The sequence below is a fragment of the Nuphar pumila genome, chromosome 2 (genome assembly GCF_984573655.1).
Source record: "Nuphar pumila chromosome 2, dmNupPumi1.hap1.1, whole genome shotgun sequence".
Taxonomy (NCBI): Eukaryota; Viridiplantae; Streptophyta; class Magnoliopsida; order Nymphaeales; family Nymphaeaceae; genus Nuphar; species Nuphar pumila.
Window position 1 is genome coordinate 103690585 of NC_143250.1, and position 15136 is coordinate 103705720.

Consider the following 15136-nt stretch of genomic DNA (forward strand, 5'->3'; position numbering starts at 1 on the left):
GAAGTCTCATATATAGCAATAAATTCTACCTCCATGGTATGAGCAGCAGTTATAGACTGCTTTCCACTTCTCTATGAGATGACACACCTACTGGTAGGAAAATGTATCTAGTAGTAGTCTTTCTACTGTCGAGACATCCTCCTAAATTTACATCAGAGTATCCAATGACCTCTAGGTGGTCAACCTTTCTATAGGTCAACATGTAGTCATTCATTACTTATAAATAGCGCATGACCTTCTTCACTGCCTTTGAGGGCGCAATGCCTGGATTTGACTAATATTTACCAAGCATTCCTACAACAAATGCTATAGCAGGTAGTGTGCAGGTCTGCGCATACTGCAAACTTCCAACTGCTGAAGCATATGAGACAGTTGCCATTTGAGCCTTTTCATTATCATCTTGGGAACAAACCTTTAGGCTCAATTTATCCCATTTCACTATGGGTGTCAAACCAGGAGAACAGTTCTTCATCCTATATCTTTTAATAACCTTTAGGATATATGATTTTTGAGAGACACCAAGGATACCCTTAGTTCTATCATGACAGAGCTCGATTGCAAGAACATATATGGCCTCACTCATATCCTTCTTATCGAAATGAGAGGAAAGAAAATCTTTTGTCTTATGTAATAGACTCAAATTATTAGTTGTGAGAAAAATGTTATCAACATATAAAACAAAAATTAAGAACCTACTCTCACTAATTTTAGTGTAAATACACTGATCAACAATGTTTTTAATGAATTCAAAGTTCATAATTACCTGATTAAACTTTATATACCACTGATAAGAAGCTTATTTAAGTCCATAAATTGACTTATTATCCTCAATGATCCCTTAGTTGAAACATGAGAAAAAGTCTCATTATAATCAATGCCCTCTATCTGTGTGAAACCTTTTACAACAAGCCTAGCCTTATACCTCTCCACTTGACCTTTAGAGTCTGTCTTGATCTTAAAGACCCACTTACAACAAATTGGTCTAACTCCATCAGGTCGAGATATAAGATCACACACTTAGTTCTTTGCCATAGAGTCAAACTCTTCCTTCATGGCATTGATTCAATGTGTTGATTTTTTACTTTCAATGACTTCTGCAAATATGAAGGGATCATCATCAATATCTATGAAATTATTAGATTCTTGCAAATATACCACATAGTTCAGATAGATTGCAAATTTTTTGGTCCTCGTAGACCTCCATACAGGTGTTACAAGTAGTTTAAAATAAACTTTTGTATTATGTTGTATATTCTCATCAACAACTTGCTCTATTTGAGATTAATGTTTATTGATCAGACTTTTCCTAACATTATCTAAAGGGACAATGACAGGAAAAACTAGGTCCTTATCCTTTACGGAACCTGAATCCTGCACTTTCTCAAATTCAATACTTGGATATGCATCTATCCCAATAGAACCATTTTTAAGAAATCTCACTTAATCTATTTTCACTATCAGTGGTGTATGAGATGAACAATAAAACATAAAGCCCTTTGATATTTCTCGATAACCAATGAAAAATCTACTAGTTGTCCTAAGATCAAACACTTTTATATGTGGGTTATACAGTTTAGCTTCTGTTGGACATCCTCATATGCGCATATATGACAAAAAAGGTTTTCTACCAGTCCATAACTCGTAAGAAGTTTTTTGAACAACCTTCACAAGAACCTTATTCAAATTATGCATTATTGTCCTAAGAGCTTCACCCCACAAGGTTAAGGGAATGTTTGAGTGATTCAACATCTCTCAAACCACTTCTTTAAGCGTATGGTTTCTTCTTTCAGCTACACTATTCTAGTAAGCACTACTAGACATTGTATACTGAGATACAATGCCTTTCCTTTTTAGAAACCGCGCTAATGTCTCTTTCTTTTGTTTCATCTCTGTGAAACGATCATAATATTTTCCACCTCTATAAGACCTGACCACCTTAATAACTTCACCGGTTTGTTTCTCTCCTTCTTTCTTGAAGTCTTTAAAAACCTAAAAGACTTCTTATTTTTCAAATAATAAGTAGAGATATATATACCATGAGTAATCATCTATAAATGTAACAAAATACTTTTCACCCATATGACACGATGATAAAGGGTTGCAAACTATCTCCAACTTTTTATTGTTGTGTTTGGCATCTTTCTTATACGTGTTAGACTGCTTAGCCTTTATGTAGTCAACACATGACTCTATATCCGTGAAATCAAGAGATCCAAGGATTTTTTCTTTCACAAGTCTTTGGACTCTCTCTTTCGAGATGTGTCCTAACCTTCAATGCCAAACCAAATAGGATTAATCTTTTTTTAGACCATGTTTATTTTCAATCATTGTGTTCTTAACAGAATGTGATTCCTAAATTTGGAATTCGGTTTTTAACTGATACAAATCATCGAACACATATGCAGAACCTGCATTAATAATTTTTTTTATAATAACAAGCTTGGAGTTTTCAAATTTAAAACTAAAACCAAACTTATCAAGTTTTGAAATTGAAATCAGGTTCTGACTATAGGATGAAACATAAAATGTATCAACTAAATTCAAAATGAATCTCGATTCCAACATAACTCTGCATGTCCCAACGTTCTTGACATGCGAATGCATCTTATTTTCTGAGAATATGTTTTTTTTATGCTCTATTGGTTTCTTTTTCTCAAAAAATGCCTGCAAGAAGTTGACAATGTGCATTGTGGCACCAGAATCAATTCACCAACTATGCAATGAAATATTAATCAAATTGCACTCATGAGAAATGAATGACTTATTACCATTATTTTTGAGTCATTTCTTATGCTTTAAGCAGTCCACCTTCTTATGCTCCTTCTTCTTATAGAAAAAACACTTTATAAAAAAGCCTTCTGCTTGGGATTTGACTTTCGTCTGAGAGTTAGAACTCTCCGAAGAGGTTTTCTTTTGTTCTTCTTTTTGAAGAAACTTTTATTTGGCCTCGGCCTCTGTTTTTCTTTATGAGAGACCATATGTGCACTTGGCACCCTCTCACCCTTTAGTTTCTTATCCTCTTCAACACACTTGGTCAAGAGGTCATTAAAAGACCACTCATCGTTATGTGTGATATAGGAGATCTTGAATGATCCATATCCAGTAGACAATGAGGTCAAAATCAGATGAACCAAGAAAGAATTAGAAATAGCGAACTTCATGTCATTCAGTTGAGATGCAATGTTCCTCATTTTCAAAATGTGTTGTCGGATGTGACTGTCACCAGTATATTTCATAGATACCAGTTTAAACATCAATGTATTGACCATTGCTTTATTGGAACTGACAAATTGAGCCTCAATGGCTTCCAGAAATTTCTTCATTGTCCTATAATGAGGAATGACGCATTGAATGTTCTTAGCCACTCAAGATTGCAAAAGCAAAAGGCTAAGTCTATTCGAGCGCTCCCACTTCTCACAGACATCCTTCTATTCGGTTGTACTCTACCCTATAAGAACGGGAGGTTCGTCAGTCTTAAGCGCCAAATCAAGGTCCATATAACCGAGAGTGAAGAATATTATTTCTTTCCAATCCAAAAAATTAGATCCGTCTAATAGGAGAATATTACTCGAACCATCGATAAAAAAAGAACCTGACACAACAAGGAATGAAAGAAGGCCTTATTATTGCTCATACGAGACTCGTGATAAAAAAGTAAAAATTGAGACCCCTTATTATTCACTTTTTCTAAGACAAGCATAGTTGAGTCATTATCGTTCCACTTTGGTGGAAACGATAATACTCATAGTTGCTTCGCCTCTTTAATTCACAAGGAATTGACTTCAGTTGGTAAAACTAGCAGATCATGTAACCAGAAATAATTCAGTAGTGTACCTTTGGGTATGAACATGCTTCATAGGTTAGAATACACATATATTATTACACCCTGTGTGAATTTGGAACACAATGACCTACCTTTGGATAACACAATCATAACAATAAATCTTAATACAGTCCAAAGAATCCTTAATCAATGCAACTCAAATCACTTTTGGTGATTGCATGAGTTGGTCAATCAAGATCTTTTACCGAAATCGTATTCATATTATGAAGCATGCCCATGCAAACATGTTAATGCATATATATTCATGACGAAATATACATTATATCATCAAAATACAAGTTCATGCTTCAACTTATATGCATAAACTAATTTTGATAAAAAAATATTATGAATTTAGTCATAAATTCATGCTTAAAAATATTATGCATAACTTAACCAACATAAAACACATGTATTAACATGCATAAGTCATGATTTCTTAACATTAAACAATTATAAAGCATGAAAAATAACAAAAACATACTCATATGGATAAAACTCAAGGTCCTACAAGCTAGAACCGGTCTGAAACAGTCTGAATCGATCATCTAAGGGTATGAACCGGTTCTGGACCTAATGAATCGATCCAAAACATGAAACAAAAGCTTATAAAAGCCTAAAACCGAATGCAAAAATCCTTGTTCTTTTATTAATTCATGAAAATACGGTCTTTATATCTCAAAATCGGTAAAAAACTGATAAGAACCGATAAAAAATAGCTCTAAACTGGTCCCAGAATAGCTTGTATCGATCACTTATCTAGTTCAGGTGTAAATAGTGCTTAGACCCTGTTGTGGATCTTATTTGATTCAATTTGGATCTAGATCCAGTCCATAATTGAAACCTGGATTGGATCCGAGCTATGATCCAAACACCAGTCCCATACCAGATCCAAGATTGTTCCACAACAAGAATCAGGTCAGATCTAGGAAACCAAATCCGCACTAAACCTGAACCTAGTCCTAACAGGACCCGGGTCAGATCGAGTCCTAATAGCACCCAGGTCAGACCCGGTTCAAACAGGACCTGGGACAAACCCGGTCCGAATAGGACCCGGTCCATACAAGACCCAGGTCTGACCTGGTCCAAACATGATCCAGGTCTGACCTGATCCAAACAGGACCCGGGTCAGACCCAGTCCAAACAAGATCCGGGTCAAACCCGATCCATACAGGACCTGAGCTCTCCAGATCAGACCCAGACCTGAAACTCTAATGGGTCCAGGTCTGATCCTGGGTCAAGATCGACCTGATATACCAGTAGACCCGATCCACCCAAAAAATGGGTCTGGATCGAGCACGCCACTGGGTCGGAATACCCGGTCTGGCCTGGGTTACTAAAACAATGCTGATAAAAAAAAGAGGGTTTTTGGCTTCTGAGAAATTGACTCTCAGTTTCTCATAAACGAAAAGGGCAAATGCCCTTTCTCTTCTCTCAGGTGTAGCAAAAATGCCGATGAATATGCTAGTGAAACGATGATGCCCAATGACAAAAACCATCGCGGGCCCCCCAATGATGACCCCTGGCTGAAACCCCTCTGAAAAAGAGACCCATCCAACTAGGGATTGGGTTTCGGCTAGCACTGCAGTCCGACGACGATGGAAAACGGTGAGGGCTTCCAGATTACTTCAGCCTCCTCACCTCCCCGACGAAAGCAGACGATGACATCCATCAGTAGGTAATAGTAACCAACCTTGATTGTTTTTTTTTATCTGCCGTTAGTGATGGCTATCGCCACCGACGACCAAACGACACGGCCGTCGAAGATGGGGATCCTTCACTATCGGTCTCGTCGGCGATAACATTCAACTCCCCTCCCCGGCTACACTATGCAGATGTGGAAAAAGAAAATTAAGGGAACAATGCCACGGGGGCAGTCCAATAGTGTCCAGTGGTTGTGAGCTTCTCCTAGTTTCCCTTACTTCCCGACAAAAGTCGTTTCTATGAAGGGAACCAAAGAGCGTAGACCAACCCCTACGGCTGCTGGCGAGCTAGGGTACAGCTAGGCTGCCGGCCATCGATAGCAAATGAGCATTCTGTATGTTTGCTACCTATCGTCACCGACGACTCGCTGTCATTGGTCCGTCATCAGCACAACAGGCTCAAGTTTGTGTCTTGCATCCAAAATCGGATACGTTGACATCAGCAAGTGTAAACCAAATGCTTTCGACTGCAGCGGAATGCGCGATGAGTGTGGACCCATAACCCAATGTTGGTGTATTCGCAAAAATGCAAAAAATACATACATACTCGTAGATGCCATGCTTGATGCAATGTGCAGGTACTTGGCATTCTCCTTGACCTATCGATGCTCACGATGAGCCCAGGCCTTCAAGTTGATGATGCCAAGGACCCTGAACCCAAATGAAAATTATGAGTATATGGGTAATAGGCTAAGTTTCTGGTTGTTGCTGCACCCATCTAACCTTTTTTTTTTTTATAATGGAAGAAAGGGGGTGGTTATTGAATCTTATCTATCTCTCCACATTCATGTAACCTCCACCCCGCTAACACCCATTAAGAGCCCACTAACCCTATCCATAGTGTCAAACCGAGTCACCTTATGAATCAGACCCAAACCCGAAATGTTCAACACCTGCTTCTATCTCTCAAACACAGACGCACACATTATTAACAAGCAAATTTGAATGATGATAGATCACAGGCGCCCTACCGTTTAAAACAGATTTCAGTAGGGATGTCATTCAATTGAATTTTACGCATTTGGTAGAATCTGATGTGGATATGGTTTTGATTTTCTGCTACTTAATCTGGCAAATATCTGAATTTGATGGATATCCAAATCCAATTAAAAAAGCTGTTCTGATATTTGTTTTTCACCATCCGAATTTGAATTCAAATTTCAATCTGAGACACACTATTGGCTACGAATCCAAACCGTTTACATCGGTAGCTTTGAGTTTTCAGAGGGGCATAGAAGCTAGCCCTTGTTTTAACATGATACCTTTTTTTGGTTTCCTCTTTCATTTTTTATAATTTTACTTGGAGAAACTGCCAGAGAAACCTAGTGGCCCGGGCTCAGCCTACCGTACTAATGATCGCTGTCCATGTCGGTGTAAAACTCTGAGGGCTTACCCCTTGACCTCAGGGAGTCATCAAGCTTCGGCTTACGCAGGAGGTGACGCCCATGCTATTTGAAGCTAGACTGCCCGTCAAACCGTCTAGGCCCAATCCCACTACGTCAAACCCCTTTGATCTTTTTCTCTTTTATTTATTACACAGAGAAACTGCACCCAAGATCTAAAGACCTGGCTGCACTGGTCTTAGACCACTGCAAACTTATATGACTGTTTGAAGCAAGTTTCAAGTTGTCCACGAAGACATTAGCCGTTTCTTTTTCCCACCATCAGATCTCTTGAAGCTAAAAAAACATTAATAAAAGACGCTCAGGAGCAGTCAGTGCACGTCACCTTTCTGTTGGGACGTTTCAAGTTCGAAACCCAATGGTGGTGTTGTAAAACTGGTGGGGGTCTATCTAATCCCAGCTTGCCTATAAAAATAAATAAATAAACGCCAACATCCAAGAATTAGAGAATCTCATGAATTTTTTGGAAACAAAATCTTGATTTGTGGCTCTGTGGTGACTTTGAAATGCGATCTTCATGGCTTTCAGAAGGCACGTAGAGATGTAGTAGGTTCTTGTTCGGTATAGGCAAGGACTTTGGAGGACCATGAAAATCACAATAATACCGTGATATTTTCAAAACCTTTCCTATTTTCAACATGTCACATTTTTAATGTGATTTTATATCTTTAGTTTTCTTAATATTTTTACAATCTTTTGTTATTTTTATGTTTTTAACTACAAATATACCAATATTTTTTTTCAAAACAAAATTTTCAATCTATTATGGGATTTTCCTTTGCTAAAAAAATTCTGACAACAAGATTTGCAGTTCTCTCTCGGCCAAAAACTATAGGCCGGGGTGGATCAAATAACTAGAATACTGGATTTGTAGAATGTAAAAATAATGACATGACCTGAATTGAATGGATGTAGATTCTTGCCTGCGACTTCTGTTCACCTACTTATGTATTTTGCCATGTTTGTTTTTAATATGTAAAATTTTGCTGCTCTATTATAAGAGTAATTATACGTCAATATAAATGAAATATAAATTAAAAAGAAAGAAAAAAGACATTGTGGTTCACATCTGACAGCTAGTGCTCCTATGGGCAGATAATCAAAGGGTCCCTTGAGAAGAAAGTCCACTCATGGAGGCTAGATTTGGTTAAGTTAAACACATCATAAAGGTGCAACTTCGATCCTGTCTAGAGTGACTCAATCATGGTTAGAGAGAAATAAAGATTCCATGAGATCATAACAAATTTCAAAAAAAGGCCTAGTTTCACCACTTTGGCATTAGAAGGATGGTCATAGTTCTTAAAATGCCCACAAGGGCTCTGCTTATCTTGTAAGGGCAACTTGTGAATGTCACCAAGTTGATAGGACATCACTAAGTTTAAAACACACGGTTGGCAGCCCTTTCTGCAAGGTGTAGCCTGTGTGTGTGTGTGTGTGATGGGGGGCTCAAAGGTTTTACCCTATATTGTCAGTATCGATCTGTATCGGCCGATACGTATTCCATCGGCAGAAAATCGATACGCTTCATTCCTGAATTGGCTATTTTTTTTAATAAATGTGTCCCAATTTTAATAACTTTAACATGTGTCAGATTCTGATTGACACATAATATTTTTCATTATTTTTTGACTGATTCAGAACAATTCACTTATCGTATCGGCCGATTCACCTGAACCGTTGGCCAAACGATCCAAGGCCTATACCTATACCGGTCATGCCCCGTTTGGACCAGGGATGGAGGACATGAAACGGGGATGGAGGTTAAAATCAAAACTCGTGCACGGATAGACTTATGCTTCCCCCCGCCCCACCCCCTCTCCGTTCCAATCCCCGCCTTGCCCCATCCCCAATTCTTCTTTAGGTATGGCAATGGAGCGAAGAGAAATGGGACCCTGCCCTGCCTCACCCGGTTTGGATTGGGGATGAACGACATGCAACGGAGATGGAAGCAGGGATGAAGGTTAAAATCAAAACCCGTGCGAAGATGGAGGGCAGGAGTGGTCTGATTCACTGCCATCCCTAATATCAGGTGAGAAACCATGACTGGATCTAAATTAATCAGGAAGGCAGATCCCTAGTGGTCTCTACCATCCTTATTTTTGAAAGACGGGGCACGGCGAGATATTTCCATAGAAAGATAAAAGTTTGGTCATGCTAAAGAGTTTCAATATGCTTTTTTGATGCATAATAAAAATGCAGCAAGGATGTGATATGAAATGAAAACAAAGGGAAGAAACGTGAAGTGAATGACCCAATAGCTTGCTAGAAGAGTGATGGGAATCCCAAATAAAGCTTGGGGAAGAAGTGAATTGGTTGGCTATGGATGACTAATTTGTCAAGTTGTTTCGTTGTAGAATTTGCATTCTTTCTTTTTTCAACAAAGAACTGTGTCATATGGGGATTGCCATTTTGATCTCCCCAGTAACACACACGAACATGTTACAATCATTATTTTAATAATTTTAAATAATTTTTTTTACTTTTAATAGCTAGGATTTCAATAAAAATGTATTTTTAAATGTTAAGATATTAAAAATGATCTTGTTTGAATTAAAAATTTTTTTTACAATCCGAGTCCTCATGTCTTGTCTTGAAAAAAAAAACGAACCTTCGTTGCGTATCCTCGTGACTTTGTGACATGGATGAAGAGAATCGTAATCAATATGTTAAAAACAAAGATAGCATAAGAACGGTTAAAAGAAGTTAACCCAGCCAAGAAAAGACCATTCTTGGCCATCTTTCAACTTTCCTCAATCACTCTGCAACTTAATGTTTACTGGGTGCTGCCGTGTCCGCCATCAAATGTTTTAGGGTCCGTTTGTTTCATTGTCACGGAAGGGAAGGGAATCTTTCATGAAAAGAGGGGAGCTCAACCTCTCCAAACTAGTTGCAGGACTGCTCAAATCAAGAATTACACTTATTTTTGAAGAATTACTGATAATTAATGAACAATTTTGCATTTTTCAAGTGTTTTTATCTTGAATTTCAGACCTTGTTATTTTTTCAATTTTTTTTTATTTCAATTTCTCGTGTTGAAAAAGGTAAAGGAATGGAAACACTTGTCTAAATAGCACATTTTCCTCCTCTCGTCTATAGCCAACTTTTTCTTTTCTATACTAGAGCTGCCATCCCTACCCAGTCTACTTTACATTACGTAGAGACCAGTTATTCAACACACTATACACATGCCCATGAAAACAGATCCAGTGTTCGTCGCCGCAATAAGGATCCCAGTGGACTGGGACAGGGGTGAGGCCTCCGTCCTGTCTCAAAATCCTGCCGTCTGCCTTCGTTCCTGCACGGGTTTTGATTTTAACCTCCATTCCTGCCTTCATTCCCATTTTATGTCCTCCATCTTCGGTTCAAACGGGGCGAGGCGGAGCTCTGTTTTTCTGCGGATGGGTCGGGTTGGCGGGTTGACCCGCCCACCTAACCCGTTTATTAAACCGGTCAGCCAGGTTGGCGGGTTGGCATACCCCTAACACGAACCCAACTCGTTTAATAAACGGGTTAGACGGGTTGAGCCGTTTATTAAACGGGTTAGTTTAAGCCCAACCCGAACCTGCCTAAGAGGTGGGTTGGCGGGTCGTGTCAGGTTTTGCCACCCCTAACTACTATCCCTAAGCCCCAACCACTATGTGACATGTAGCAACGTGTTCGGCCGGGTCACACAACTATGCCTCCATGTCTGCGGGTTATCCAACTTGCAGAGTACCTTCGCTAGGTGACATGCACAAGCCACTTCTACCAAACGAAGGGAGCCCTTTGTAGGTAGTGTAGTTGGAACGGGCCTTAGCTCTCAGACTGTCTGTCTGGGTTCGATTCTCGCTGGCGTTATCCTCCTTGCACAAGCTGAAGCCGGTGGCTCCCTGTGGCCGAGGGGTACACTCGGATTTACACCCATTTGGGGGTGGTTTTTCCGTCCTTGTCCCAAACAAATTGTGTATTCAAATTATAGATGAGGCCAAATACTCAAATAAAATACTCGTGTACCTCACCCATCTTACCGTTGCATATAGTGCGAAATGACCTAGTTAGCTAATAACTGAAACCAGTCTTTCTATAAGGAACTTATATCTACACATATAAACAGAGGGTTTTGTGGCTGAATTACGTACCAACGGTGGCTCCTCATGGTTGGTAGGAGCTGAGCTGTCAGTGCACTTCTTCTTGTGGTGGGACATTTCAAGGTTTAAAACCCAGTGGTACGTTTAACAACTGGTGGAGTCTGCCCTAACCTCAGCAATTTCTTAAAAAAATAAAAAACTTTGTGGCTGAATCAAATGACTTCTCGCTTGTAGAGAGACGGACGTGTTAGTTTAGCTAAAATTTAGAGAGCTATTGTTTAGAGAAATTGATTAGAGAGTTTCATTTTTGTTTCGAGAATAGAAACAACAAAAACAAAAAAAAGAAAGAGTTGCTGTGTGATTTCTAGAATCAAAAGTCATAGCGATGCATGAAGCAGAAGTTGAGAAGCCAGTGTTAGAAAAAAAAGTCTGAAGACTTGCAAAGTGTGTGAAAACAAGTGAGAGTAATATAGATGTTAAAAAAACCAGAGTATAGTTCACGTGATAACACACACAGCAGTAAGGAAGAAAAGAAGTTTACCTGGTTCAGCATATTGCCTACATCCACGGAGGAAAAGATTTGATATTCCTCCTTTTCGGTTATGCACCATTTGGTTACAATCTCCCAAAATAAATACAACCCTCTTGATTATTAAAGATAACTTTGATAAGTAGCAAGGATAAGAATACAGAAGATAACAAACTCCTAAACTTAAGAAAAGTGTATTTCTATCCAAAACCGACAACAATCTTCCCCCTCATGTTGGTAGGCACATATCAAGTTGATCTTGAATTTTGACATGAGAAGTTTTAATGATTTGAGACTGAATTTTTTCATGAACAAAGTGGCAGTCGAGCTCAATATGTTTTGTCCGTTCATGAAATATTGGATTAGCTTCAATATAAATGGCGGCTTGATTATCGCACATTAGATCCATGGGTTCATCAACTTTAATTCTCATATCTGACAACAGAGACTTGAGCCACATTAGTTCATAGGTTCTAAGAGCGATAAAGCGGTATTCGACTTCAGCACTAGATCGAGCAACAACATTTTATTTCTTACTACACCAAGTTACCATATTGCCTCCAACAAATACACTGTATCCAGATGTGGATCTTCTATCATTTGAGTCCTCAACCCAATCTATATCAATATACCCAATAACATTTAAATTATCATTTTGTTTCATCAAGATTCTCTTTCATGTTGACCTTTTTAGGTATACAAGGATTTTGTAAGTTGCCTCGAGATGTGATTTTTTGGATTCATGCATGAACTGACTTATCAAGTTAGCATCATATGTTATATCCAACCGAGTAATTATGAGGTAACCAACAAGTCTTTGGAACTTGCCAACATTCGCCATCGGTTTTCTATCATCTTTTCTTAGCTTGATGTTAGAGTCAATATGAGTGTCTATCGGCTTGACGTTAAACATCCCTGCATCCTTAAGGAGATCAAGTATATACTTCCTTTGGCAGATAAAAACTCTTTTGCTTGAGTGGGTGACCTCTAAACCAATAAAGTATTTGAGAGTTCCCAGGTCTTTAATCTCGAATTTGTGAAGTCGCTTTTTTACTTGATCGATCAAAACTTCATCATTTTCTGTTATGATTATGTCATCAACATATATGAGGATGATAGCTGTCTTGGAACCCTAAGTAGAGACAAACATGGAGTGATCAACAAAACTTTTTTTAAAACCCATTTCAAAATGAGTCATACTTAACTTAGCGAACCAGGCTCGTGAAGACTGCTTTAGTTCATAAAGAGCCTTTTTTAGTTTGCAAGCTACCCTTTTATGATTTTAAATATGATAGCCTGAAGGTAATTCCATGTATATTTTTTCCTCTAGATCTCCGTGAAGAAAAACATTTTTTACATCATATTGGAATATTTTTTAATTCTTTTTTGTGGTCACAGATAATAGAATTCTTATGAAATTTATTTTAGCTACAGGAGCAAAAGTTTCATTATGGTCAATTCCTTCTATTTGAGTGTAACCCTTTGCAACCAATCATTCTTTATACCTTTCAATGGAGCTATTGTTGCTATACTTGATCTTGTAAACTCATCGACATCTTACAAGTTTTTTTTCCTTCAGGTCAAGAGACGATTTTTCAAGTACCATTTTTTTTAGAGCCTGGATTTCCTCTATCATTGCTTTTCTCTAATTTAGGTCAAGGTTAGTTTCTTGAAATGTGTTTGGTTCATGATGAGAGTAAACACTTAGGGCATATGATATGTAAGATGATGAGAGGCTTTTAAGTGAGAAATAATCTTGGATGAGACCTGAAGTGGAATGTGTAGATGAGGATGAAGCCAAATAGGTGTAGAAATCATTCAGTCACTCAGGTAGCGTAGAAAGGCAAATAGATCTTCTAGTGGGAGCAACTACCATTGGGGCAGAATTGACTTCATTGGTGTTCGGTTCATCAGCAACGTTTGGGTTTGGCTCGATTTTAGTGTTTGGAGTTGGTGGGCCTTGAAGATTTGTGGCAGAGATTCCATCTCAGTTTTGAACGTTGGGAAGAACCAATTGGATACTCATTCCAATCTCCCCCTGCGGATAAAGCTCATCAAAGAAAGTAATCGGTTCATGAAAAAAGCATTCATGTTCACTGAATGGGAAAGACTACAAACGAACGAAAAATGGCTATTGCGGGAGAAAGTTTGGGCTATAGTTCTGTGAACCAAGGCCGGCAATCTCATGCAGAGAATTTTTGTCAGACGATAAGCATGGATAACAGGAAGATTGTGGTGCAACTTCATCGTATAACGACTGTAACCTATGGTGGCACCTACGCTGATGCTGCTAGGCATGGAACCGATGAGGGCCATTTGGTTGAGGTGTATCTCGATGGTAATAAAGCCAGAGTGATCAATATATTGGAAACCCGCCGGATGCAAGGAGCTGAACTTTTGGCTATTCGAGGGCGAATCTAATGCATACATGGAAAAGAGAGTAGGCAGTTTGCATTAGCGACAATTTACAGATATTAACATGAAGGCTCTCTAAGGGGAGGGTGGTGTATGCTCTTCCCCGATGATTCACTGAATCCCACGTCTGTGCTCGGGGGGGCGAATGAGCGCCACGTATTTACGCACATGGGGCTCGTATTCCCGCGTATGTTGACATAACTTTACATCGGACTCTGGTGCTGTTGCAAAGACTTAATCACTCTTACTTGCTTTTCTTGCCCTGAAATGACGGTTCGAGAAAATGACAAAAATATCCTCCATTCAAAAGTTGGGAAACTACAGTTTCAGAAATGGACAAAAAAGTCCTCCATCCAGAAAGTTTGATGTTAACTATTTAAGGTGTAGACGTTCGCTATTCATTAAATTCTTGCGCCATCTGTTGTAATAGTAGCTCCCATTGTCAACGCAAACTTTGCCTTCGTCTTCAGTCGAGGTTTTCGCCTTGTTTTTTATCTTGTTTTACAACACATTGTCGCCTTCTCGTGCCTGCCTTGTATTACAAAACATTCTTGTGTCTTCTCTTCATTTTTGTTGTCGTTAGGCATTATGGAAGAAATCAATGATGCACAAACATTCCAACCAGTGCCATTAAGGTGTCGTGAGTAGCTTTCCATCTCATTATACTATCGATAAAGAACACATGTCGTCTTGTGTGCCATTAAGGCATTGTTTTGTTACTGTAGGTAAATCTTGTTCTTACGATGGTTGAAAGCTTATCGATATTTGTAAGACGTTGGGACCTATTGACAAGAATGCTTGTTTACAAATGCTAGGAAAGGCCTCTACCCCATCAGATATTCTACATTCACTCATTATATGCATTGTATCTCAAACCGCTGTATTAGTAACATACTACCGATTTGTGAGATATTGTTTTGTTAGTTAATATCGATTTGTTTGCTATTATGCTCAATTTCTTCCGTATCGATTTGTAATTTATTGTGTGATATATTTATCAACCTTTTAGATATTATGGTTTTGTATTGTCAATTTGTAAGTTATTATGTTGAACTGCCATATCGACTTTCAATATATTATTCGATATATATATCGATTTGTAAGATATTATATGTTTTGTAATATGTATTCATAAGATATTTGTACACAGACTTTAAAAATGTGTGCATGTAGAAACACATCGTTACACGCATGCG